Source organism: Mus musculus, chromosome 13, assembly GCF_000001635.26.
Source record: "Mus musculus strain C57BL/6J chromosome 13, GRCm38.p6 C57BL/6J".
NCBI lineage: Eukaryota > Metazoa > Chordata > Mammalia > Rodentia > Muridae > Mus > Mus musculus.
Window position 1 is genome coordinate 82,382,831 of NC_000079.6, and position 23,896 is coordinate 82,406,726.

Here is a 23,896-nt window from a genome sequence, read left to right on the forward strand (position 1 = left end):
TATGAGAGGAAGCTGTGAATATCTTTACATTTGGAACTCTGAATCAATTCCATGTATATGACATTTTACGTGCATGGCAAAACCAAAAGAAAGGCAAAGACAAGTGTCCTTAATTAGGGGCAGTGGATTCTCTGCATCAGCACCTGCTTGATTGTCCAAAAATTAAGCAAAATCAACTAGATCGATGTTTCCCAAGCACCAGGTTAAGTTGCACCATCAATTTCATCTCTCCTTTAATGTGTGCTTTTTTTAGAATCTTTGGTTTAGTTGAGTGGACCAGACGATGGCAAAGCAGACCATATTGGTGGACAGCCTGAGTCAGTATTTACATAATCTTTTGATTAATTGCTTGAGAATTTAAGACACAAAAACCAATACATTTTGATTATATCTCTTCCTACTCCACTCCCTAAGCTACTGCCAGATCAACTCCTGGTGCAACTCCCAATGCTTTTCTTTCTATTTTAAAATAAACCAGAGTACAGTTTGTGTGGCTCCTATAGTTCTATATATGTGGGGCTGTCCTACAAGAGACCATACCTTAAGGAAAACTGACCCTTCTTTCCCAGAATCCATCCACTGTAGCTCTTCAGTTAATCATGGAGGACTGTGAGCTTCTTGATCTCCATGCTGGAATGTTGGTTGGAATGATCTTACACAGCTCTTGTGCAGGCAAATGTAGTTGTGAGTTCATGGCTGCAGTGCTTCTTCCTTGTTTAGAGGATACTGTTTTGTCCAAACTGCTGGTCTTAATATCTTTCTGACTCCACTTTTTCTTTCAACGATGTTTGAGCCTTGTGGTAAATGCTGTAATTCAGATGTTCCATTTGTGGTTGAGTTTTATAGACACTTATTACATTTGGTTACTTGTGTGTGTATATGTGTGTGTGTGTGTGTGTGTGTGTGTGTGTGTGTGTGTGTGTGTGTGTGTGTGTGTTTAACTTAGCCACACAAAGAAACTTCTCCAATGAGGTCTGAGTGCCATGCTAATCTCTAAGTCTACATAAGTCTTGAGATATTAGTTTAGAGGGCAGTTTGATACTGTGTCTATTTAGCAAAAATACTGGTGACAGTTTCCCCACTAGAGCTCTCCACTCCTGAGTCTTTGGCAGTACCAGGCATGATTTCCTCCTTTATAGCAGATCTTAAATTAAATGAGAAATTGACTGCACATCTTCCTAGGTAGTGGAATGGCATGTTATCAATAAGACTCAGGCATTTGAAAACTTGGTCCCAGGTTGGTAGATGTTTAGGGAGGATTAGGTGTAGTGGCCTTGCTGGGGGAAGGAGTATGGTACTGGTAGTGAGCTTGAGGTTTCAAGAGCCATTTGCCATCACTGTTCCCTGATTGTTTTCTGTGCTTCTTGTTCGTGGATCAAGATGTGAAGTCTCAGCTGCTGTTCCAACCCATGGCCACCTGCTGCCTGAGCTTGATCACCATGAATTTTAACCTTTTGGAGGAGAAGTACTAAAGTAGATTCCTTCCCCCTAGAAGTTGTTTTAGCTATGGTGTTATAGCACAATAATAGAAAAATAAACTATTCAGTCCTATTGCATGCATGCCACCATGCTACCCGTGAGCATATCTTCCCATGCAGGTCCTCACAAGGTTCCGACTTGTGATCTCCAACTCTTCAGTAGCTTGCATAGCATCTTCCAGTATTCAGAACTAACAGGAGATAGGGTAGATCCTGATCAATACAACTTTATTTCACTCTGTTCTATGACCAAAGTGTGTAATGTTTTCAGCAATAGATTTTATGAAGAATTTTAGTGTGGTAGGAAAGAACACAGCACCAAGGTTTTAAAAAAATAATGATAGCTGCTTGGGGAGTTAATAAAGGATATTTTAATTTAGCAATCAAGTATCTTTTTCTTTAATAAACACAGAGATATATTCTATAGGTGTTTCTTTTTTCTTTTTTGTTATTGGATATTTTCTTTATTTAAATTTCAAATGTTATCCCCTTTCCCTGTTCACTCCCCCCCCAAATTCCCTATTCCATTCTCCATCCCAGGCTTCTATGAGGGTGTTCCCCTACCCCCACACACACTTCTGCCTCCCCACCATGGCATTCCCCTACAATGGGACATCAAGCCATCACAGGACCAAGAGCTACTTTTCCCATTAATGCCAAACAAGGTATCTGCTATGTATGTGGCTGGAGCCATTGGTACTCTTTGGTTGGTGGTTTAGTCCCTGAGATCTCTGGGCAGTCTGGAAGGTTGAAATTGTTGTTTTCCCTATGGGGCTGCAAACCCCTTCAGCTCCTTCAGTCCTTCCCCTAACTCCTCCATTGAGGTCCCTGTGCTCAGTAAGATGTTTGGCTGAATTGTATCTTGGTATTATGAGTTTTTGGGCTAATATCCACTTATAGTGAGTGCATACCATGTATGTTACTTTGTGCCTGGTTTACTTCACTCAGGATCATATTTTCTAGTTCCATCCATTTGCTAATAATTTCATGAAGTCATTGTTTTCATGAGGAGCACCCTCATAGAAGCAGAAGAAGCAGGGATGGGATAGGGGGTTTCCAGAGGGAAATTGGAAAAGGGGATCACATTTGAAATGTAAGTAAAGAAAATATCAAATAAAATAAAATAAAATAAAATAAAATAAAATGCAAGATAAAAAGAGAAGAAAGAAATAATGAGTTTTATAGGCAAGTAGATGGAAATATAAAATAACATTCTGAGTGTGATAACTCAGACCCCAAAAGATATGCATGGTATGTACTCACTAATAAGTGGGTATTAGCCAAAAAAGTACAGAATTGCCAAGATACAATCCACACAATCCAAGAAGCCTAACAAGTGTAAGGCCCCAAGGAAGGATGCCTCAATCCCACTTGTGAAGGAGAAGAAATCATTCATAGGAGGGGGCAGGAAGGGAGGGACTTTGGTAGAAAAGGGAACAGGTAGGGGAAGAGGAAAACAAGATCAGGTATTGGGGTGGGGTGGGGTGGGGAAAGGACTGAAGCCCTGAGGTCCAGCAAAACTATTGAAACAGGCCACCTCAGGAGGTAGGAGGTGGGGGGAGACACTCTAGAATATACTAGAGATCTGGGATGTGAGAGACTTTCAGGATTTAAAAGGAGAGACCTTATATGAAACGCTCTACACTGGAGAGGATGTGTGAGATGTGGAACAGTCAAATGGTAGACCGGGATGGGGATAAAGTCTGGACAGTAAAATAAAAATAAGATTAAAGAATAAATAAAAAATAAAATTAAAAACAAAGAAAATTGAAAAAAAGAATAATAAAAATGATAAATAAAAATTCTCCAAAAGTGTATTCTTTTTGGTGTACTGAGAGTAAACTGATAATGGAACAGTTCATAGTCAGATGAGAATCTTCAGGCTAGCCTACAGTGTACACTGGGGAAGATTTTTCTTGTTAGTACATGTTCACAGCTCTGCACTTCTAGATAACTTCTTTCATAATGCATGGTGGACTTATTCTGCCTTCAGTAATAAGTTATGTATACAATTATGAAGCAATTCTTCTAGTTTCTAGTTGATCACAGAACATTGGTTATAAAAGCCCCCAAATCAATATAAGACAATCTTATATAAAACAGTTTGTGCAGATAACATCAACATTTCATTTTGAATCATAGATGGGTTATCGTAGTCAAAACAATGTGAATGCTAGTATAGTGTATTATTTAAGAAATAATCATAAATCCACTTTATACCATGTTTGTTCTTTTGTTCATTCGTCTAAGAATTTCATGAATTAATTGTTTTTAATAGCTGAGCAGTATTCTATTGTGTAAATGTATCACATTTTCTGTATCCATTCCTCTGTTGAAGGACATTTTGGTTCTTTCGAGCTTCTGGCAATTATAAATAAAACTGCTATGAAGATAGCAGAGATGTGTCCTTACTACATGTTGGAGCATCTTTTGGGTATATGCCCAGGAGTGGTATTGCTGGATACGTTATAGAACTATGACCAATTTTCTGAGGAATTGCCAAACTGATTTCCAGAGGGGTTGTACTATACCTTGCAATCCTACTAGCAATGGAGGAGTATTCCTCTTTCTCCACATCTTCGCCAGCATCTGGTGTCATCTGAGGTTTTGATCTTAGCCATTCTGACTGGTGTGAGGTGGAATCTCAGGGTTGTTTTGGTTTGCATTTCCCTGATGACTGAAATGTAGAACATTTCTTGCTTGGAATGCCCAAGATACAATTCACAGACCAAATGAAGCTCAAGAAGAAGGAAGACCAAAGTATGGATACTTTGGTCCTTCTTAGAAAGGGGAGCAAAATACTCATGGAAGGAGATACAGAGACAAAGTGTGGAGCAGAGACTAAAGGAAAGACCATCCAGAGACTCTGTGACCTGGGGATCCATCCCATATGCAGTCACCAAACCCAGACACTATTGTGGATCCCAACAAGTGTTTGCTGACAGGAGCCTGATATAGCTGTCTCCTGAGGCTCTATCAGTGACTGACAAATACAGAGGTGGATACTCTCAGCCAACCATTGAACTGAGCACAGGATTTTTCAATGCAGGAGCTAGAGAAAGGACCAAAGGAGCTGAAGGGGTTTGCAGCCCCATAGGAGGAACAACAATACAAATCAGCCAGTAACCCCAGAGCTTCCAGGGACTAAACCACCAACAAAAGAGTACATATGGAGGCATCCATAACTCCAGCTGCATATATAGCAGAGGATGACCTTGTACGACATCAGTGGGAGGAGAGGCCTTTGGTCCTGAAAAGGCTCCATGCCCCAGTGCAGGGGAATGCCAGGACAGGGAAGTAGGAGTTGGTGGGTTGGTGAGCAGGGGATGGAGGGATGGGATGGGGGTTTTCACAGGGGAAACAAGGAAAGGGGATAACATTTGAAATGTAAATAAAGAAAATATCTAATAAAAAAGAAATAGTCATAAAGAAAAAGGCTTTAATTAATATATGCTTAGTTTAAAAACATAATGTGAGGATTGGCTTTACTTGGTCAAAGATTGTCATGAGATAGGATGAGCTCTGCTCCTATTCATATCCTAAAAGTCTTTTTAGAAAATAAGTATTAAAAAGAAGCAAAGTTTCCAGAGGTAGAAAATGAAAATGCATCACTCTTCACTGTGAGTGGTTTGCAAAACCTGCAAACCAGTCTTCTGTGCACTGGCTTGGATGGGAGTGAACTATTCATTGACAACTTGGTAGAAGAGAAGAAAATTGGACCAGAGACACTTCAGAAAGTTGGACTTTACACTTAAAAACCTGTTTTATGAAAGGGAGCCCCTTCCATGGAGAAGTTTTGAGAGAAAACAAAGTTGGCTCTATTCCTTCTTCCTTTGTGGTTTTTGCCCATATTTTCCTTGCAGACCACTAGTTATCCTCCAACCAGACCACTCTATGACTAGCATTGTACTATTTCTATTTGATATAAATAAACAGATAAAACAATGTAGAGACTCAAGCTGATTTATCTTTTGTCTCTAGTCTTTGTTGTTATGTGTACAAATAAATCCATGTATGACACATACCCTACAACACCACCATAAGTTCTATTGACTATCTTTATTTAATATATTTAGTTAATTTAATGACCAAGAATTTAAAAAACAACTTCACTTCAAAAATCCCACTTAAACACTTTAGGATACTAATTTGAATTCACTCTAAAAGTTTCCACTTTGAAAGTTCCAAGTTAGTTCATTCTTGAAGTTTGTCTTGTTGTGTAAGAACACACTTCCTTGTGTAGGCATCCTTTCTTAGATCTAATATAAACCCTCTGTATTACATTTTATTCTTTTCCTTTTGTTCTGGCTCTAGCAATGTGAAGAACAGATGGCCATCTTCTGTCACTACTTCACTTTTTTGTAAGAAAAAGTAAACTTCCGCCATGTAGTTAATGTAAAACTCCTTCTCAGGCCAGAAGTTGGGGCACACTGAAGTTTCTTGATATCCTCAGTTCTGCTCTTCTCTTCTAAACCCATGAAACAATATTCAAATAGATAACTTCATTTTCTTTGAAATTAACCAAATACTAAAGTACAAAAATGTAGGCAATTGGTTAGATCTCTTAATTTTAACACAGACTTTTTCTTTTACATTTGGGTTCTGTTGTATAACTACATAACTACAAACGAGATGATTAACCTGAAGAATCACTACCAACATTTGTAAATTCATCCTGCCATCAGATGATCAGTCCAAATGTCCCAGATACATGTTTCTGTTCAGTTCTGATTCATTTAATCATTTTTAAAATGAGAATATGAGAATATAGTGTTTGGAGTTTGGTGAATCAAATTTCGAATTAAGTAATATGGTCAAGAAGTTATATACATTGGTGGCTGCAAACACGACAACCAAATGTCCAAAAACATGAAAATGCCTCTTGTTAGAAACAATGCAGATAATTAGAATACAGTGTGATTAGAAGAGAGTAACAGGTTACTTATTTCAATTTTTAAAGTCAGAAATACTTTCCTGGGGGAACGTGGCACCACAAGTGAGATATGAACAATAACATAGTCATAAGGAATGCGGGAAAATCAAGCTGCTAGAAAGAACATAAGAATGGACAATGACTGGATGGCTAGGGATCAACTTGGCACACTAGAGGCTGACCTTTTTTTTCAACTTTTATTAGATATTTTCTTCATTTACATTTCAAATGCTATCCTGAAAGTCCCCTATACACTCACTCCCCTTGCTCCCCTACCCACCCACTCCTACTTCTTGGCCCTGGCATTCCCCTGTACTGAGGCATATAAAGTTTGCAAGATCAAGGGGCCACTCTTCCCAATGATGGCTGACTAGGCCATCTTCTGCTACATATGCAGCTAGAGACATGAGCTCCGGGGGGTACTGGTTAGTTCATATTGTTGTTCCACCTATAGGGTTGCAGACACCTTCAGCTCCTTGGGTACTTTCTCTAGCTCCTCCATTGGGAGCCCTGTGTTCCATCCAGTCTTCTATCCGATAGAGGCTGACTTGTAGTGAAAGGAAAGGATATGGTAGTAAGGGTGACAGGGAAGGACCATGACAAGTAGGACATTGGTATACTAGTGTTGGACATTAAAATGTTATTCTGCATAGATTAGGAAGCTATTATACTGTGTGTGTGTGTGTGTGTGTGTGTGTGTGTGTGTGTGTATGTGTGTGTTCAGGAGCTGACATCATTCAGCTTTAGGTTTGACTAGTTTATCTAGGACTTTTCTTATCATCAAGGGAAGGAAACACTAGAGACAAAACCTACATATATGAAACCATTTTTAGGGACAATGGCTTTGAGGATTAACTTTGCTTGTGCTGAAATCTTGTGTAGGCACTTACTAGTACTATGATCTTGATCATAAATAGTAATCAGTGCAGAAATACAGCTTTGAAAATTGACAAAAATATAAGAAAATTTAAAGAGGACACCTGGGATAGAATATTGTTCATCAATACTGACTTGAAGGGAAAAAATTTGAAGTTTAATTTTTTGTTGTTTTTTAAAGTTTGATGCACTTAGATACTATTTTCCACTTAAACTACTGGTATCAGCCCACACTTCAGATTTCAAAAGACACTATCGATGATGAATTATTTAACGAAGGAGTTGTATCCCCTTAAGTACTCTAAAAGTTTTTAAAAACATAGTGATATATTGTTCCTTGAAGAGCTAACTATTGAATGTCTAGAGATATGTTTAGTATTATATAGTACCAATACTAGACATGTTAAAGTCTTTATTATTCTATGTGAATTTCTTTTAAAAGGCCAAGGATCAGAAATTGTTTACTTTCTTCAAATGTAACTGGATAGGTTTTATTTTCTAAATGTCATTTCTAATATTTTATGTACTGAAGTTGTCTCATATCTTTTGTTAATGAGAATGCTGATAAGAAAACAACCAGGAAAGAAAGGTAAATGTTATAGTGCTCTGTCTCAGTAGTTATACTTTTAATCATAGTCCATTAATTTTGAAACAACTACTTGTATTGATGAAGTAATTCTAAATGAGAGTAGCCTTTGTGTTCTGCATACTCAGTCATTCATGTTCAATTCATTTAATATGATAAACTTATGAATATGAAAGAGACCATCAGAAAGCCAACTGCAGAAATGTGCATAGTTTAATGCCTAATGCATATTCCTTTCAGTTGAAGTAGAAAATGATTTTGACGGACTAACTAGGAATTTCTAAATGAAGGTAGGGAGTCAAAATTTCCCAAATATGCAGGAAGTAATTCTGATTGGAAGCATTATAGGGTCCAAAAATCTGAGGAGAGGAATAATTTTACATTTGCTTCAGAGGGATGCTATTTATCTGTATTGGCCAACATTACATTGAAACAACGATTTGATTTTAATGGCTATGTATCTTTCCATTCTGCTATGCATGATTTGAACAGCTTGATATATGTATGTCATCTTGCATTGCTTTCTGTTTGTAAAAGACACAATTGTTGTATTATTTTTCATTGGTTCACACACTGACTTGGTGAAGTGTGAGCCCGCATTCAGGCTTATCTCCCCTTTCTCAGCAAAGCCTGGATAATGATTCTGAGTTTTAAGTAGGGTCCATGCATCAGATCCCTGGGCTTAATAAATGCACCAGTAATGCCTATCTCGTGTCTATTTGTCTTATACAATATCTTCAATGCTTTTCCAACATCCTGGGAAAGAGCAGGTAAGCCTTTCTACTTGGCTAGCAGAGTTGTATGTGCAAAATTATCCAAACCTTTAGACATTAACTAGCTATAGTGATCATCAGCTTTTGTGGTATACGATCTTTGAAGAATGGCAGAGATACTGGGTGAGGGTCATCTACAACAAGCTATTTTATTTTGTAATCTAAACAACTAAGTCCAACATAGAAAGTGTAATTTCATTTCTAGCTACATGTAAATTCTTCTGCAATAAATAAAATTCAAGTATATAAAAATTGATTCTGACAGGGTAGTTGGCTTTTTGTTAACTCATATCATATAAAAAATTAGGAGTAGCTCAAATGTGGTTATTTTACTTGTAACTGACAATACAAGGTACATTAAAGTTTTTTTTTCCCCTTTATTTTTTGAGACATGGTTTCAAACAGCTCTGACTGGCCTGGAAGTTATGTTGTAGATGATCCTGGGCTTAAATTCACAAAGATTGGCCTCCTTCTGACATCTGAGTGTAAGTTACAGAATTTAGGTATTATGTAAACAAAGCTGCCAGTCAACAAATGGACAAATCAATTGAATAGACATTTTTCAAAATAAGAAGCACAAAGGGCTAGTAACCATTTTTAAAGATTCTCAATATCATTAGTCATGGAGTAATTTAAATTAAAACTACTTTGAGAAACTGCTGTACCCTAGTCACCCTAGTCATTATATCTATATGATCAAGAAATCTCACAATTATTGAAGAAGATGTAAAAAGAAAGAAACCCTAGTTCACTATGCAATTACTAAGCCAAATTGTTTTGCTGACAATGCTATTGTGACTCAGTTATCAGTAATGTAATATTTACTTTGATATCATAATAATGAATTAATGATATAACTCGCAATTGCTTTTGTATTGAGTATTGGAAGTTTGTAGTTCTTATACTATATAAGAGATATCATAAGTAAACATTATTGTTATTCTTGTTTGTCTAAGATGAAGCCAGGAGCCACTGAATTCAAGGATATTGCTTTAATCCTACAGTCAGGTAGGAAAAGGGCCTCTCTGTCCTCCCTGGACCACATGGACAAATTCTTGGTCTTCTGACACTGCTTGCATTGCAACATGTGACATGTTGAGCTTGATTCCAGAAGGCAGGATCCATATAGAGAATGTGACTCAAACTTCCTTAGACTGTATTGAATCTAACCATCGATGTTTCTTCAAGATAGTCTAGAAAAACTATTTGTGAGATTCATGAAGACATGAATTATCTGAAAACCAGTCAATGTGAGTCTATCACTTACTTACAACTCAGCATGAGACCATTGAAGTTCTCTAGTTTTGACCTTCTGCTTCACATTAACAGCCAAGAAAAGGGGGTGTATGAAAATTCAGAGAATAGGAAAGAAAAGGAAAGAAATGACTACATAAGTTTGTGAACTTAAAGCACTATCGTATTCTAGAGTAGCTGGAGTTTCTAGCTGATTGTCAATCCCCCATTCTTCTGGTGAACTAGTGGCTAGCTTTAGTTACTCCATCTCTTCTCACTAATCTCCCTTCCACTGTGGAAAATCCTACTGTTTGTTTACAATCCATAGTTTAAAAGAGACTGAACTAAAATTGGCTGCTTCTGGGACATCCCTGCCAATGGATAGGATCCAAATTGGCTCTGCCATGAGAGGCAGCTATGCCCACATAAGGATATTTTGGCTTTGTGCTTCTGTCTTCTTGTTGCCAGGCAGACAATCATCCAGAATAGGAAAATCCAGCCAGGGCAAATGTTTACAGCAAGAGTGGTCATCTGGTTGAAACACTAGTCTGAGAGAAAGGCTATCTGAACATGAGGGGAACCACCTCTCTTCCTGATTGCACCTAGCAACACTGGAAAAAATCAAGTCATTTTAACTTCTTTTTTCTTATTTAATGACAATGACCATAGTACATATATTTCTTTTCTGACGGCACGCGTGCGCGCGCACACACACACACACACACACACACACACACACACACAAAACATAGCATAATTTCCTGAGCTCTAAAAAACATTCTCCTTCAGGTATTTTTCAGGAACTCACATATTACCTGAAGATAGAAAGACAGGGTGTGTGTACAAAGTCACACGTACAAAGCATATGTGTTAAATTGAGATATATACAGTATTTACGTAAAGATGTCTTTATCTAGTCATTGCAGAATAGCTCGTAGCTAAGCCACAACTTTTATAGCAGGAAAGCAAATCAGATTCATCCACGTTGGCTGTGTAAGTGAAGGAGCCACACAGATGGGAAAGAAGCACAGACAAATTGCTTTGGCTCTGCTTTCTTTTATAACAACACAGATATTTTTAGTTTCTTTTCTTCATGCGTTGTGCATGTTTCTGCCTCATATATAAAGTCATTGCACGTTGTCCTCATCATCTTTGCCTTCCTTTGCTATTGGCCTTCCTTTAGCATTCTATTTACCTTCCAGATTTCTGAGATCTAAAAGTATCACTACAAAGTTCATATCTCAGACTTAGATGATGGACAGTTAGAAAAGATCCAGCATTGCAGAAGCATTTCTTGGTGGAAAGGAAGTTTCATGATTGAGATCTAAAAACAGAGAAATGTACTTGTTAAAGGTAAATATGTAAATTCAATAGACCTTTAGAACCCTCAGTTCAATGAATAAGAATAAACATTTTCTATGACAGGTTTTGTGTCAATACTATGAGTGTATTATTAGGTACTGTTCACATGAGCCTCCTACAAGATAACTACTTTGTTCTCACCATCAAACAAATATTAAAAGATGCTGCCTTCCTATTGAGGATCTGGTTAAGTTATAGTGTCAGGCTGGAATTGAATATGTAACCATACAAATTTCACCAAAAATGCCAGCAGTCTTTCTAGCTACAATTATTCAGTGGGATTGATCTCTGACCAAAAAATTAAAGCTATATGATTCAAACTGTAGAGAATTTAAAATTATTAGTCATAGGAAATATGTGACTAACCAAATGTCTTCAGTCTTAAGTATTTACTTAAAATCTATGTCCCTATAAATGCTTACTTCTTATGCTTATAAAATCATTATCTTGAGGAGACCTAAGGGGAAAGCAATGCAATGTCTGTCAGTTAGTGTATGAATACAGAAAGTGGGCTAACTATATCCAATGGAGCATAGATCAGCAGAAAAGAGTAACAAACGACTCACATGGGAACAGAATATAATAACCAGAGAAATGTACTAAGTGAAAGATAACAAAAACTCAAAGTGAACATTGTTTCATGAAGTTTACATGACACTGCTAAAAATCAAATCTGTTCTTAATCTCAATAGACCAGTTGTAACTTAATGATCAGTTGTAAAGAACATGGCTTGCCTTGTTAGAGTTATGATTTTAAAAAGTGGGAAGGTTTGATTTGTTCTGAAGTAGGACCTCATGTAATCCAGGCTGACTTGAAATACTGAGTGTGTAACTGAGGATGGCCTTGAACTTCTGACATGTCTTCCTTCTCTGTATCCCAAGTGTTCGAATGATAGGTTAAGACACCCTACTTTGCTTTGTTGATAATGCTTCAGATAGGATATCGGTGAGAATTGCACACATATATACATGCTGCGCGAGTGTGTGCATGTACACACACACACACACACACACACACACACACACACACGCACACACATGCACACACACACGCACACACACAAACATACACACTCATTAAGCTTAATATTATTGTCTGAAAACTAATTGAATTGAATGTTTCTTTTATGTTCCATCTCAGTCAAAATTTTCTGGTTGTATTTTAGAGAAATCAGAGAATGCTTGTGTGAAACCTATCTTCCTTCCTCCCTAAGTTTTTAGATTCCCTCTTGGATGCTCTTTCCCACAAAGTTCTGAAGACTGCTCCTTCTTTCAGGTGATGCTAATCTGACCTCCTCTGAGAGGGTTTTGCTGAATTTTCAAAGACAATTCTCTGCTCCCAAAGTTTTTATTCCCTGTGGTGATCTGAAGTAGGATGGCTCCTATAGGCTCCTAGTTTGAATATTTGATCCCTCCATGGCGGAACTGTGTAGGAGGGATTAGGAGGGGTGACCTGGTAGTAGGTATGTTACTGAGGGACTGATTTAGAGATTTGAGAAGCCTGTATCATTCACAGTTAGCGCTCTTCTTCATGTTTCTGATTCAAGGCAAAGGCTTTTAGCCACTGTTCCAGTGCTATGAAAGCCTGCCTGCTCTTATGCTTTTCACAGTGAGTCATGGACTTACCTTCAGAACCGAAAGACACAGAGAAAGTCTTTCTTTAAGAACTTGTCTTGTCATGGTGTCTTATCACAGCAATAGAAAAGTAACTGGACATTCTTTTATATAATTCTTTCATTTATGTTATTGTCTATTCATTCATATTCATACACATTCTAGTCTATAGGTATATATTAATATATTCCTTAAGAGAATATAAGGCTCTTAGACACATATAAAAAGATAGATTAGCACATTCCTACTACTATGGCGGTATTTAACATATTGTGATTTATTAATACACGCTTCTATGTGGCTATTTTAAGAGGCCCAGTATCCCTGATTTTTCTATAATTCCTAGATCATGAATTAGATTGCTTCATCCACCATACACTATTAATCTGGGAATTCTTATGAAGTTTTGTGGGGATCTCTGAGCATGGCAGTTAGAAAGCCTCAGAACCTATCAGTATAACCCAAATCTTGCAAATTTTACCTCCTGAAATCCTGCTTGTTTATGCTACAAATAACTGTAGATTTATTTACTGACCTTAAATTTCCAGTTGCTAAATATTGGTTTTGGACACCTCATCAAGCACTTTTAAAATCCTATTTTTACAATTGAATCAGACCTCCCAATGTGCAAAAAATAATATAGAATTAATGTACAGTAAACTATGGCCTAAATAATGAGGCTGCTCTCAAACTTAATCTTCCTCCCTCTCAGGAAGTAGCTTAAGCTCTGGAAAAATCTTGCTCATTACATAACCTGACAAAATAATATAATATAGTTTTAATAGCTACAGTTAATACAGTAAACATATGGTTTCTTCAATAATTACTAATTTTTACATTTCTCACTACTAATTATGGTATTAAATTGTTCATTCCTTAATTTGTTCTGTCATAAGTTTTTATTTATTTCATCCTGAATGGTTACAGAGCTGAGACTTCTGCACTCCTCACATTAGCTTAGCATCATTGATATAGAGCTGCAATGTGTTGCAATGCTTTATTATCATATTATTTTTGGTGATTTAATTTTCCTGTAAAGATTGCCTCAATTTAGCCCTTCCAGATGTGAAATAGATCCAATGGATATTTTAAAATCTTACCAAGGCTGTTTTTATATCATTTCAACACCATTTTGATAAGTGCCAGTGGCAAATGTAAAACTTTTCCAACAGAACAAAGGATAATTTCCCTAATGGCAAGGACGCCATGGTAGTATAGCTGTCTGCAGGATGAGTCCTAAGACCGCAGGAAGTATTTGAAATGAAATGAATAACCATTTGTTATTTTATTTTATTTTAAAAGATTTATTTATTTATTATATGTAAGTACACTGTAGCTGTCTTCAGACACTCCAGAAGAGGGAGTCAGATCTCATTACAGATGGTTGTGAGCCACCATGTGGTTCCTGGGATTTGAACTCAGGACCTTTGGATAAGCAGTCGATGCTCTTAACTGCTGAGCCATCTCTCCAGCCCCCTGTTTGTTATTTTAAAATGTGTAAATATATATGAAGTCTCTCTCTCTCTCTGTGTCCTTAGCAAGGCAGGATTTATGATGAACACAGTATTTGTCTACATTCTTGAGGCTATAAAGTTGCATATATTCAATACTTTTAACTTGGTGAAAAGATGAAATTGTCCACAATCAACTAAGCTCATTAATCTGTCATTTCATATATTTATTTATTGTGTCATGAGAAGAATTATGATTTATCCTGCTAAAGAATTTTAAATATGGAAAGGTGGTATTACTATGTCATGCACCTATGCACTTATGTTGTAAATGCATTTCTTTTAACTCATATGTCATACCCCTTGCACAAACTCTCCTGGGTCTCACTTCTCATGGCTCTTGGTAATTACCTTTCTAGTTTTTGCTTCCACAATTTAGTTGTTTTAGCTCCTCTATAGAGATAAGGTTATAAATTACTTGTTTTTCTTTATCTGACTTATTTTACTTAGTAAGTATAACATACTTCAAATTCACTCATGTTTCAAGTGACAAGGTGTGTTTGCTTTAAAAAAATAAACACCATTCTCATATTTATAAAGAATATGTGTAGGATTAAATACAGAAAACATTAGTTTTTCTTTATATAAATAATAAAAATGTCACAATTTCTATTCTCCTTTCCATGTTTGGCGTGTGAAATGTTTCCACATTTTCCCTGTGGTGAAAAGTGCTATAATGATCAAAACAATGAAAATCCCCCATTAAGACTTTTACTTAAGGCTGGAGAGATGGCTCAGCGGTTAAGAGCACTGACTGCTTTTCTGAAGGTTCTGGGTTCAAATCCCAGCAACCACATGGTGGCTCACAACCATCTGTAATGAGATCTGACACCCTCTTCTGCTGTGTCTGAAGACAGCTACAGTGTAGTTACATGATAAATAAATAAATCTTAAAAAAAAGACTTTTACTTAAATCCACTTAAATAAATAATGCAGAGGTGGGATTGCAAAATAGTAATAACTATAGAGTTGTGACTTTATTATTATCTTTTATCTCTTTTTGGTTAATTATTTAAATAATATATTTCAGATCAAGAAGATCATGGTTTGTGTCTATAGCCCCAGGACTTGGAAAGCAGATTCAGGAAATATCAGAAATTTAGTGCCCAGTCTGGCTTACACGGAGATTTCCAGGCCAGTAGGGACTGTGTATTGAGATTTTTTTCTCCAAAAAGCAATGATGACAAGTACAACAACACCACAAACCACAATTCTCCTTTGAAATTCTGTAGCATTCTCCAGGAATTCTAACTGGTTGGGAGGCATTATATTGCTGCTTTAATTTTGTTGGTAATTATCTGTTTAAATCAGTAGTTCTCAATGTTTCTAATGCTGTGACCCTTTAATACAGCCCCTCACATTATTGTGACCCCCTAAATATATAAATATTTATTATTAGTTCATAACTGTAATTTTGCTGTTGTTGTGAACAGTAATGTAAATATCTGATATTCAGGATAGATAATATGAGGGTTTCAAAGGAGTGAGACACAGTTTGAGATCCCCTGGTTCATATTATGCTTTTCTTCACAGTCTAAATTTGTTGTATCATATATATCTAGAAAATCATTCATTTAAAGTTTTCAATTTAGTGCAATAGAGATTTCTAAAGCATGCCTTCAAGGTTCTCTTAATTTTAATAGTATCATTGTAATCTCTCACTTTTCATTTCTAATTTAATTAATTTTGGTACCCTTTCTTTTGCTTTTGGTTATAATTGCCTGTGAATTGTCAATATTGTTGATCTTTTCAAAGAATCAACTTTCTCTGTTTTTATTTAATTTATTCTTCGTAATTTTGGTTTCTATTTAATTAATTTCTGCCCTGGTTTTGACTGTTACTTTCCATTTGCTGTTTTTGATGACTGCTTTTCCTTGGTTTTCCTAAAGCCTTAAGGTCAGTCATTCATTGATCAAGATCAAATCTCAAAATTTTGAATGTTGGTATTTAGTTTATAAACTTCCCCCTTACTCTCATTGTATTCTAAGGATTTTCTCCTTTGTTCAATTATACAATGAAAAAAAATCTTGATTTCTTAAGTGACTCAATTATCATTTAGTGGTATATTAGTTTCCATGACTTTAATGCTTTCCATACTATCTACAGCACTTTATAGCTAGCTCTGTTCTACTGCGGACAGGTAGAATACTGGAAATCATCGAAATTTCCCTACATTATTTGAGTTGTTTTATTTCTTAATATGTGTTTGGTTTGGAGAAGCTACCTGGGTTTTTATATAAGAACTCTTGAATATGATAATTTTGTCGTACATTTAAATCCAGGCAGTGTGACATAACCATGCTTCTTCTTTCTCAATTACATTGACCATTAAAAGTATTTGTGGTACCTTAAAAATTCACAATTCCTTTGTTTTGAGACAAAAATTATATCATTTATGCTGCTATGTTGCTCTGACATATGATTTTAAAATATTTTATTCTGTTTATGCTCTCTTGAAGCAAAGGGGTTAATAAAAAGAAAATAAACAACTGCTTCATATCAGGAAAACAATACATGAATAAAATAAAATATTGAGAGTGAACTAGAGTCCAATTTAAAATAAAAATGTAATTTGCAGATAAAAAAATTCAACTACTTGGTAAAAATCAAAACAAAACAAAGCAAAACCAAAAATAAAAGCACAACCTCCGCTGTGGGAAAGCAGAAGAGAGAGTCTGGGGATTCTATGGTGGGTCATTTTAAATGATCCAGTCAGATAATAGGAAAGATACTGAAAAAATCAGAATGAAAATCAATGAAGGAAGGTTTTCTGACTGCAGTGACACCACCGAGGAAAAACTCTCTTCAGCCCATTTCCTCTCTTGGTTTCTGCCCTGATTTCGGTTCCTAGCATAGCTTCCCTCTATCATTGACTCTGCCTAGGGCATGCAAACCTTTTCCTCCCCAAATTGTCTTTATCACAGCAATACAAGCTATATATATAATATTGAGGCCAACATGATTTTGTTTTCTGGTATTTTTTCTATTATTATACTGAGTAAATGTTGCATATATAGTAAATAGACTATCAATCATAAGCCAAAAGGCACCAGCTTTTTAAATTATTTGGAATAAAAAAATTTTAATGGGCATTTAGCATTTATTTTATTTTATTCTTAAATGTTTCTATTTGTTCTTCTCTCATCTATTACTTCAGTTTCCTCCACCCTTTCTCTTTCAAGTTCCTCCACCAACACCACCACCAATTCACTACTCCTCTGTTTCCGTTCAGAAAAGGGGAGGCCTCCCAGGAGTATCAACCAAACATGGCATGTCAAGTTGCAGTAAGACTAGGAACCTCCATACATATGAAGGCTGATTGTGGCAACCCAGTAGGACAAGAATCCTAAAAGCAGGAAAAAGAGACAGAGACATCCCCTCTTTCCACTGTTAGGAGTCCTACAAGAAGACCAAGTAAAACACTGTAACATACATGCAAATGACCTAGGTCAGACCCAGGCAGGATCGCTGATTGTCAATTAAGTCTCTGTGGGCCCCATTGAGACTATGTTAGTTGATTCTGTGGATTTTCTTGTTGTATCCTTTACTTCTCTGGTTCCCACAATCCTCTCTTCCTCTCTTCTGCTGGATTTCTCAAACTCCTTATAATGTTTAGGTGTGTTTCTCTGCAAATTTTTCCTTAGTTGCTGGATTAAGTAGGCTCCAGTCTATGAGTATAGCAATGTCATTAGGCATCATTTTTATTGTCTTTTTTTTTCAGGCCATGTTTGGTTCTATCCTAGGTCTCCGTGTTATCCAGTTTTGGAATCCTTGCCCTCTGTGTAGTGTAAGGACTTCCATAGAGGTATGGGCTTCAATATGGACCAGTCATTGCTAGGCCACTGTCACAATCACTGTACAACTGTTACCTGAGCACATTTAATTGCAGGTCAATGGTTTTGTGGCTTATTGGGTGTCCAAATCTCTCCACTATAAGTATTTTATGGTTATAGGAGATAGTTCGTTCAGGCCCATTGAATCTGCCATTATGAGTCTTAGCTAAGGTCACCCTTGTGGATTCCAGGGAATTTCCACTGAATTTTTACCTTGTCTCCAAAATGGCTTTCAATTCCAGCTATCTCTCCCAGTACTCCATCCTCTCCACTACCTGATCCCTCCTGTGCTCATTCCCAACCAACCCCTGTGTACTCACCATATCTACTATATTTCCTCTCCTTGTTTCTTAGTCTGTGGGTGGTGTCATACTACCTTTTATTTAACAGCTAATATACATTTATAAGTGATGAAACTCAAGAAGAAGGAAGACCAAAGTGTGGATACTTTGCTCCTTCTTAGAATGAGGAACAAAATACCCATGGAAGGAGTTGCAAAGTTTGGAGCCGAGACAAAAGGAAGGACCATCCAGAGGCTGTCCCACCCTGGGATCCATCCTTTATTCAACCACCAAACTCAGACAGTATTGCATATGCCAGAAAGATTTTGCTGACAGGACCCTTTTATAGCTCTCTCTTGTGAGGCTATGCCAGTGCCTGGCAAATACAGAAGTAGATGCTCCCAGTCATCTATTGGATGGAACACAGTACCCCTAATGAAGGAGCTAGAGAAAGTACTCAAGGAGCTAAAGGGGTCCTATAGGAGGAACAACATGTCCTAGCATTCCCTTACACTGGGGCATCAAGCCTTCACAGGACCAAAGGCCTTTCCTCCCATTGATGTCCCACAAGGCCATCCTCTGCTACACATGCAGCAGGGACCATGAGTCTCTTCATGTGTACTCTTTGGGTGGTGGTTTAGTGTCTGGGAGCTCTGGAAGTACTAGATGGTTCATATTGTTGTTCTTCCTATGGGAGTACAAACCCTTTCAACTCTTTGGGTCCTTTCTCTAGTTCCTCCATTGAAGAGACTCTGCTCAGTAGAATGGTTGACTGCAAGCATCCATCTCTGAATTTGTCAGACACTGGCAGAGACTCTCATGAGACAGCTATATCAGGCTACTGTTAGTAAGCACTTGTTGGCATTTGCAATAGTGTCTGGGTTTGGTAACTGTATATGGGATGGAGCCCCAGGTGGAGCAGTCACTGGATGGTCTTTATTTCAGTCTCTGCTCCAAAATTTGTCTCTGTTTCTCCTTCCATGGGTATTTTGTTCCACCCTTCTAAGAAAGATCGAAGTAGCCAGACTTTGGTCTTCCTTCTTGAGCTTCATGTGGTTTTTAAATTCTATTGTGGGTATTCTGAGATTCTGGGCTAATATCCACTTATCAGTGAGTACATACCACGTGTGTTCTTTTGTGATTGGGTTACCTCACTCAAGATGATATTTTCTAGTTCCGTCAATTGGCCTAAGAATTTCACAAATTCATTGCTTTTAATAGCTTAGTAGTACTCCATTGTGTAAATGTAGCACATTTTCTGTATCCATTCCTCTGTTGAGGGTCATCTGGGTTCTTTCCAGCTTCTGCCTATTATAAATAAGGCTGCCATGAACATAGTAGAGCATGTGTTCTTATTACATGTTGGAGCATTTTCTGGGTATATGCCCTGGAGTGGTATAGCTGGGTCCTCAGGTAGTACTATGACCAATTTTCTGTGGAACCACCAAACTGGTTTCCAGAGTGGTTGTACCAGCTTGCAGTCTCACAAGTAATGGAAGAGTGTTCCTCTTTCTCCACATCCTTGCCAGCATCAGCATCAGGTGACAACCTGAGGTTTTGGTCTTTGAGATTCTGACTGGTGTGAGGTGGAATCTCAGGGTTGTTTTGATTTTCATTTTGCTGATCAGTAAGGATGCTGAACATTTCTTTAGGTGCTTCTCAACCATTTGGTATTCCTCAGTTGAGAATTCTTTGTTTAGCTCAATCAAGTAGAACCCAAAAGAATGATACAAAGAATCAACCAAACCAGCAGCTGCTTCTTTGAGAAAATCAACTAGTTAGATAAACTCTTATCCAGATTAACCAGAGGGCAGAAAGACAGTATCCAAATCAACAAAATAAGAAATGAAAAGGGAGACATAACAAAAGAAACTGAGAAAATTTTAAAAATCAGATCCTATTACAAAAAGCTATGCTCAACAAAACTGGATGATCTGGAGGAAATGGACAATTTTCTGGACACATACCAGAAACCAAAATTAATTCAGGATCAGATAAACAATCTAAACAGTCCCATAACCCCTAAAATAATAGAAGCAGTTGTTAATAGTCTCCCACCCCCCCAAAAAAAAAGCCCTGGGTAAGAAGGATTTAGTGCATAATTCTATAAGACCTTCAAAGAAGACCTAATGCTGATACTCCTCAAACTATTCCACAAAATAGAAACAGAAGGAACACTAAACATTTCTTTCTATAAGGCCACAATTACTCTGATACCTAAACCACACAAAACCCTACAAAGAAAGAGAACTTCAGACCAATTTCCTTTATGGCTATCAATGCAAAAATTCTCAATAAAATTCTCACAAACTGAATCCAAGAACACATCAGAATGATCATCCAAAAGAATCAAGTAGGTTTTATCCCAGGGATGTAAGGATGATTCAATATATGGAAATCCATCAACATAATCCAGTATATACAGAAACACAAAAAAATTAAAAACACATGATCATTTTATTAGATGCTTAGAAAGCATTTGACAAAATCCAACACCCCTTCATGATAAAAGTATTGGAAAGATCAGGAATTCAAGACCCATACCTAAACATAGTAAAAGCAATATATAGCAAACCAGTAACCAACATAAAGTTAAAGGGAGAGAAAGTTGAAGCAATCCTACTAAAATCAGGGACTAGACAAGGCTCCCCACTCTCTCCCTACCTATTCAATATAGTACTTGAAGTTCTAGCCTGAGCAATTAAACAATAAAAGGATGTCACAGGGATACAAATTGGAAAGGAGGAAGTCAGAATATCATTATTTGCAGATGATATGATAGTATATACTTATATGACCCCAAAACTTCCACCAGAGAACTCCTAAACCTGATAAACAACTTCAGCAAAGAGCTGGATATAAAATTAATTCAAACAAATCAGTGGCCTATCTACTCAAAGGATAAACATGCTGAGTAAGAAATTAGGGAAACAACACCCTTCAGAATAGTCACAAATAATATAAAATACCTTGGTGTGACTCTAACTAAGGAAGTGAAAGATCTGTATGATAAAAACTTCAAGTTTCTGAAGAAAGAAGTCAAAGATCTCAGGAGATGGAAAGATTTCCCATGCTCATGGATTGGCAGGCTTAATATAGTACAAAAGGACTTTCTTGCTGATAGCAATCTACAGATTCAATGCAATCCCCATCAAAATTCTAGCTCAATTCTTCATAGAGTTAGAAAGAGCAATTCCCAAATTCATCTGGAATGACAAAAATCCCAGAATAGTGAAAAACTATTGTCAACAATAAAAGAACTTCTGGGGGAATCACCATCCCTGTCCTCAAGGTGTACTATAGAGTAATGTTGATAAAAGGTGCATGGTATTGGTATAGTGACAGGGACGTAGATCAATGGAATAGAACTGAAGACCCAGAAATGAACCCACCCACCTATGGTCACTTGATCTTTGACAAAGGAGCTAAAACCATCTAGTGGAAAAAAGACAGCATTTTCAGCAAATGGTGCTTGTTCAACTGGCGGTTAGCATGTAGAAGAATGTGAATTGATTCATTCTTATCTCCTTGTACAAAGCTCAAGTCCAAGTGGATCAAATACCTCCACATAAAACCAGATACACTGAAACTAGTAGAAAATAAAGTGGCGAAGATTCATGAGCACATGGGCACAGGGGAAAATTTCCTGAACAGAACACCAATGGCTTATGCTCTAAGATCAAGAATAAACGAATGGGACCTCATAAAACTAAGCCTCAGTAAGGCAAGGTACACTGTCAATAGGACAAAATGGCAACCAACAGATTGGGAAAAGGTCTTTACCAGTCCTACATAGGATGAGAGCTATTATCTCATATATACAAGAACTCAATAAGCTAGACTCCAGAGAACAAAATAAACTATTAAAAACCTATTGGGTACAGAGCTAAACAAAGAATTCTCAACTGAGGAATACTGAATCTTTTGTTTAACTCTGTAGTCTGTTTTTTAATTGGGTTATTTGGTTTGTTGGTGTCTAACGTCTTGTTCTTTATACATTTTGGATATTAGCCTTTTGTCAGATGTGGAGTTGGTGAAAAAATTTTCCCAATTTGTAGGTTGCAGTTTTGTCTCACTGATGGCATCCTTTGTCTTTCAGAAGCATTTCAGTTTTATGAGGTTCCATTCACTAATTGTCAACTTTAATGCTTATACTACTGACATTCTGTTTAGGAAATTTTCTCCTGTGCAAATCCATTCAAGGCCATTCCTCACTTTCTCTCCTATTAGATTTAATGTGTCTGGATTTTTGTGGATGTCTTCTGCCCACTTGAACTTGAGTTTTGTGTGTGGTACTTGATATGGATTTATTTATATTCTTCTAATTGAGGTCATTTAGTTAGACCTTCATTTATTGAAGATACTTCTTTTAAAATTTTTCTGTTGTAGAATTCTGGTTTCTTTATAAAAGATCAGGTGTCAATAGGTATAGATTTACATCTGATCTTTAAATTTTGTGTTTGGATGAAATGTTCTGTAGATATCTGTTATGTCCATTTGTTTCAGAATGTTTGTTTGCTCCATTTTTTACTGTTCTTTTTCATGTTGTCCTCTATTTATTTATTTACATCTCAATTGCTGCCTGTCCCTCTAGGGGCCTGCTCACAGAGTAACTCCCCACATTCCCCATCTCTTTCTCCTCTGAGAGGGTAGGGTTCCATCTGAGTATTCCCTTGACCCTGGTACATCAAGTCTCTGGAGGTTTAGGTGCACCCTCTCCCTCTGAGGCCAAACAAGGCAGTCCAGTTGAAGAACAGATTCTAGAGACAGGCTACCGCTTTACAAGCAGCCCCCACTCCAGTTTTGTGGGACATACGTGGAGACTGAGCTACAAATGTGCTACATATGTGATAGGGGTCTCAGTCCAGCTCATGTATGCTTTTTGGTTAGTGGATAAGAACTATAAAGAATAGTATATGCTCGATATACTCCACAGACACCAAGAATCTCAAAAAGAAGAAAGGACCAATTAAGGATGCTTGAATATCATTTACAAGGGGTAATAAAACAGTTAAGGACACCAATCCACCCACAAAACTTTTGATCAAATTTCTCCTGTCTAAAAGAAATGCAGGGGCAAAGATGGAAGACTGGGGGAATAGCCAATCAATAACAGGCCCAAATTAGACCCATCTCATGGGTAAGCACCAATCTCTGATACTATTAATCTTGTATATGCTTGTAGACAGGAACCTACATAACTGTTCTCTGAGAAGCTTCACCCAGCAGCTGATATACAGATACAGAGACCCACAGCCAAACATTGGACAGAGCAAGATAGGGGAATCTTATGGAAGAGTTGAGGGAAGGATGAAGGCTCTGAAGGGGATTGGAAAGGCACAGGAAGACTAACAGAGTCAACTAATCTGTACTCCCTGTTTAGATTCTTTTCTGGAGGACCTGTCCATTGATAAGG